Source organism: Callorhinus ursinus, unplaced genomic scaffold (assembly GCF_003265705.2).
Source record: "Callorhinus ursinus isolate GAN/ISIS: 27379988/994484 unplaced genomic scaffold, GSC_fseal_2.0 scaffold23, whole genome shotgun sequence".
In the NCBI taxonomy this organism is placed as follows: Eukaryota; Metazoa; Chordata; class Mammalia; order Carnivora; family Otariidae; genus Callorhinus; species Callorhinus ursinus.
Genome location: NW_027397085.1, coordinates 19012792 through 19018845, shown reverse-complemented (window position 1 = coordinate 19018845; position 6054 = coordinate 19012792).

Genomic DNA, 6054 nt, shown 5'->3' with positions numbered 1-6054 from the left:
GCGGTTTACAGTCATTGTAGGAATCAGCAAAACTGAGGTGGCAGTCTAGGGTGCCTAACTCAGAGCACAGCATCCAAAGGAGCAAAAATAATAAATGGCAGACAAAAATACTACTCCACTTTTACCAGCAGAAAGTTAAGGACAGATAACTGGGAGTTGGAGGGCACTCATCCCAATAAAATGTCACACTCCTTACCCAGTTTCTGGACCTGAGCCAGTAAACCCACAGACTGAAGTTGTGGACAAGTCCATAGGAGAAAGGACCATGCTACACCATTAACAAGAAGCACAAGCCTGGTGAACCTCTTGAGGTTCTGGAGACAACATACTCACATGCAAGGATACTTTGCCAGCCCACATACTGGGTGATACAAAAGGCTGCCAGATTTCTGGGTGGCCTAGATGGAAAAGGGCTCTATAGCAGGTCCAGGCTGTGGTAAAAGTAGCCCTGCCACTAAGGCCATATGGTCTGTAGACACTATGGTGTTGGAACTATCGGTAATAGGAAAAGATGCCATGTGAATTGATGGAAAGTCTCAGTGGAAGAATTATACTACAGAGAACTACAGGTTTTAGTCCCTGTCTCAAGGTCTGTTTCCAGAGAACCCAACCTATGATCAGGGTAAATGGGATACTTACAACCTTGCCATGTGATTAGGATGCATTACAGAAAGAAATATGAAAAAAATATAAACTTCATGAGAAACATATACTGAGTGTATCTCTATGTTTCTGTATTTTAAAAAGGGAAATTGTACCCCTAAACAGGCAATTCATTACTTCCCTCATGAAAAACTTTCTGAAGAGTATTGCCAAGATTCACATCATGTACCTTTCACAGCAGAAGGCCACTGTTCGGGGCGCCTGGGTGGCTCAGTCGTTAAGTGTCTGCCTTCGGCTCAGGTCATGATCCCGGGGTCCTGGGATCGAGCCCCACATCGGGCTCCCTGCTCGGCGGGAAGCCTGCTCCTCCCTCTCCCACTCCCCCTGCTTGTGTTCCCTCTCTCGCTGTGTCTGTCTCTGTCAAATAAATAAATAAAATCTTAAAAAAAAAAAAGGCCACTGTTCTTCCAAAGTCACACAAGACCCAACACTCAAGTAGCAATGCCAAAGCCTGATCCTTGTATTCACTGAAGAAGAACATCAAAGAATGTTGGAAATTGAAAGGATTTGGTGGGTCTTTATTCTCATTGGTAAAGCCTGACATCACACTATGGAGGCTCCAAATGTCATTTTCCTACCTACCTTTGTGACTACAGCACGGAACCTAAGGAGAAGTCCGCTGAGGTTTTCTATGAAAGGTTTCTTCCCTGATTTAAAAACAACAACAACAACACCACACACACACACACACACACACACACACACACACACACACACAAAACCTTACAAGGAAATACACTCTCGATGCCTGAAACCATGGCAGCCATCTGCAACCATCAGGAGAGACATCAAACTAAAGATGACAGCACAATAAGACAAAAGAGTCTGTGTCCTTGATCGTAACACTGAGGTGTTGAACCAATCCATGAAATAATCTTAAGTCCAGAATTTTTTATTTTGACATTATATGTCCCTTATTTTTAAAGTCATTTTTACTTGGGTATTATGATTTTCAGACAAAAGTCCTCTGTGTAGAGGCATTATCTAATTCAGTAACTTGGTTTCACAGATAAAGAAACGGAGATCCACGTGAGTAAAGTAACTTGCTCAACACTAACAGTGCTTACGTGGAAGAGCTACAGCTCAAAGGCTGGTGTCCTGATTCTTGGACCAAAGCACTTTCTCCCAGCCCTTGGAGAACATTCTAGTTGGAATCAAAAGGAAAGAGGAAGACCAAAGAGAGAGGCCTGGTACGCTCTGAAGGGAAGCAGTCTCAGGCACTCAGGTGGAAAAGGGTTTGTGACAGAGAGCACAGACCTAAGAGACAGGATCCCAGCCAATTGAGAGGGACTGCCCTGTCTTGCTCCTACCTCACAGCCCACCCTTGTGTCCCCAGAAAAGCCAATTAAAAATAAGCACTGACCATGTCACTGTCCTAGATACATAAAAATAACATTACTGTACATGACCAAAAGTGAACCAGATTCTCTGAATTTTTTTCCAACTTCCAAAAATAGTTAGGACTTTCTGCCAAAGAGAGTGGAGCTTGAAATCCCATGGAAAAAAAAAAAAAAAAAAGATCAATCCATGGCATTTGCTCCAGTGTAGAAATAATTAAGTACACACTCAAGAATGGAATTCTCCATGCTCTCTCACCCCACCAGCCTGTTTTCTGAAAATAAAGGGGAAAAAAGTGACAACCAGGATGTAGTAAAAAAAAAAAAAAAAGGCACAAGACTTAGAATCAAGAAAACTGGATTCTAGATTTCAGGAAACATTTGCCATTCTTTTTAGGTGACCCAAGGTCTAACCCTTCTTTTACAAGTTTAAGGAATCTCTCATCTTAAGACACAGAACCCATCTCTCATTATATAAGCTTCAAAGTTCAGATATTTATTATCCCAGCCTCACTTGCAGCTAGAATTTGGGCTATGATGACTTATTTGCTGTGTCAACTTATTGGGCCACAGGCTGCCAGATATTTGGTTAAACAATATTCTGGGTATGTAGTGTGCCCGTGAGGGTGTTTCTGGATGCGATTAGCATTTCAATCCATTGACTAAATAAAGCAGATTGCCCTCTCCAATATGTGTGGGTCTTGTCCAATCCACAGAAGTCTTGAATAAAATAAAAAGGCAGGGGAGAAAAAATTTGTTCTTTCTGCCTGACCTTCCTCAAGCTGAGACATCTGTCTTCTCCCATCTTCAGGCTCAGACTGGAACTTATACTAGTGGCTTTCCTGATTCTTAGGACTCTGAGTTGGAATGAGACTATACCATCAGCATTCTTCAGTCTCCAGACTTGCCAACAGCAGATCTTGAGACTCCTCAGCCTTTATAACTATTTGACACATTCCTTGTAATAAATCTCATTCCTTATTATCTAATTCCTTACAATAAATCATATATATCCTACTGGTTCTGTTCCTCTGGAAAATCCAGACTAATACATCCACCAATCAAAAGTGCCATCCCCAGATTTTGAACAGGAAGTCAGTGTGGCAAAGAAAGAGGGGTTGGTGAAGAGAAGGGGAGGGGAAAAGAGAGAGTTGATTAGACCCTCCTATTTGAGATTTGACCTGAAATCACAGGAAACAACCCTGGGGCTTTACAAAAAATCCTGCAAGATGTGGGGCTTTTCTTTTATCTCTGTGTTGAGGCACTGAATATCATTGATTCACAAGTCAGTCTTTGACTCTTGGTCAGATTGCAAGCTCCATGAAAAAAGAAATTTTCACTGACCTATTCATCACTGTATCCTTGCTCCCACCTCAGTATCTGGAACCAGTAGCTACTCAAAACTATTTGTTGAATGAGGTCATTTTTGTAAAGGAACACATCAGCCATTACTTGCAAATAAGACCATTTTATTTGGAGATTTTTTTATACTGACCAAATCAGTGTAGGAACTTTGGGGAAACCCCAGGCTAACAGAAGCATAATAATAACCAAAAAGGTTTGGATTTGGACTTAACTTTGGGTTTGACTGCAGTTGGCAGAAGTCACAACATTGAACATTTCTCTAACAATGAAGGATCTAGTGACTGGCACTTTGGCTGGGATGGTGATAACCTCTAACCATACAAATTCTTATACCCCATGCCAAGATGAGCTGGGATATAAAGTGATAAGACCTGCCTGGACCATTTCCGACCAAACAATTGCAGCAGTGGCTCAACCCACATTGTGGTCTTGTTATATCTTGCTGTTTCTATTAAAGGGCCAAAGGGGGATCAAAGGAGCAGATTCCCCCTTTATAATCTGCCTTGCAATCTAATCTCTAATTATTTTCTTGGTGTGTTTATTATATTACAAAGCAGCTTTAGTTCAAAAGGTAACAGAAGCCTACAGTTAAATGTGTAAAAAAAACTGGAAAATGCAACTTCTTTTGTCAGAATCGTACTTCTTCAGGCTTCTGTATGGGTGTGGCAGTGCATGGGGCAGGGCACAAACAGACACTTGACAGTGCTGAACTGGAACAGAAATTTCTTTGGGCTGATCCTGGGTCCCCTAACAAGCTGTAGAGGTACCACTTATAAGCAGACATTATGTGCTGGTCACTGTCTAAGTTCTTTACATATACTAAGTCAGATAATCCTCACAAATCCCAGTGAGTATGTTACCATCATTTTACCCATTTTACAAATGAGACAAAGCAGGCACAGAGAAGTAAGTTACTTACGCCAAGTTCACACAGCTAGGACCGGAAGGACTGAGATTCAGACCCAAGCATTTGGCTCTGCTCTATGCCCTTAACTACTATACAAGTGAACACTAACTGAAAAACCCAGTACCTCCTGCCCCAGATAACATGGTGCTCACTGCCAAAAGATGAGCCAGGGCTAAGAATTAGTGAGTGAGGAAGGGGCTGAGAAACAAAGAACAAGTTTAAGGCCTTTAAAAAAAAAACCCCACAAAAGTCACCTTCAATGTTGTTTATTTACTGATTATAAAAATGATATGCTCACAGGAGAAAAATGTGGAAAATATTAAGTATAAAAAATTAAAATCTCATGTCAGTTTGAGTCTTTTATATCCATCCATAGATCTTGTTCATTCATCTGCCCACATGGCCAATTATTCAGTATGCTTTTTGCATTGTGCTGTGTCTGGCTCTGTGGAGCGATTGTACAAGTCACATAAACTAACCCGGCTTTGGTTTAGAAGAGGAAAAAAAGCACATCTAAGAAATGTCTATTATCTACAATTTTAGGCAAGCTGTTATTAAAAGTGATACAAATGGAGAACAAAGGGTTTTAAGGCAGCAAAGCTAGGCTGCATGATACCATAATAGACATTTGTCAAAACCCTCAGAATGTTCAATACCACGGATGAACCCTAATATAAACTATGAACTCTGGGTGATAAGGATGTGTCAACTGGAGATTCAACAATTGTAACAAATGTGCCACTCTGCTGAGGGATGTTGATAGTGAGGGAAGCCATGCATATTTGGGCGGCAGGGGAAATGTGGAAATCTGTGTACCTTCTGCTCAATTTTGTTGGAAACCTAAAACTGCTCTATAACAATAAAATCTATTTAAAACTCAAAAAAATTTTGATACAAAGTTAAAATAACTAATGCGTTGTGTTTATTGTGTGCCACAGGCAGTTCTAAGAAGCTATGTGAATTAACTCATTCAATCCTCACTACAACCAAAAAGGTAAGACTATCCTTTAAATCCCCTTTTTATAGGAGAGCCAAGACTCAGAAAAACTATGTAAGTTACCAAAACTCACAGCTATTAAGTGGTAGAGGCAGACTTTGAATCTGAATAGTGAGTTCCAGAAGGTCCTAATCACTACTTCCCCTGATTTCATGATGACTTGGGACTAAGGATGGTGGCATTGCTTCCGTGGAGGGCAGGAGTGAAGGGAAGGAGGAAGTTCTAGAGAGGTATAAGCAGGGCAGAGGAACATATGACGCAGATGAAGGAGGAGTCCTTACTCTTTTTTTTTTTTTTTAAGAATAGAAAGGAAGGGCGCCTGGGTGGCTCAGTCGGTTAAGCCTTCAGCTCAGGTCATGATCCCAGGGTCCTGCAATCGAGTCCCGCATCGGGCTCCCTGCTCTGTGGGGAGCCTGCTTCTCCCTCTCCTCCCCACTTGTGCTCTCTCTCTCACTATCTCTGTCTCTCTCTCTCAAGTAAATAAAATATAAAAAAAAAAAAATTAAAAAAAAAGAAGGGAATTTTCTTTTTTTCACCTTAAATTATTTTATGTTAATCACCATACATTACATCATTAGTTTTTGATGTAGTGTTCCATGATTCATCGTTGGCATATAACACCAAATGCTCCACTCAATACATGCCCTCTTTAATACCCATCACCAGGCCAACCCATCCCCCACCCCCCTCCCCTCCAGAACCCTCATTTTGTTTTTCAGAGTCCATCATCTCTCATGATTCCTCTCCCCCTCCAATTTCCCCCCCTTCATTCTTCCCCTCCTGCT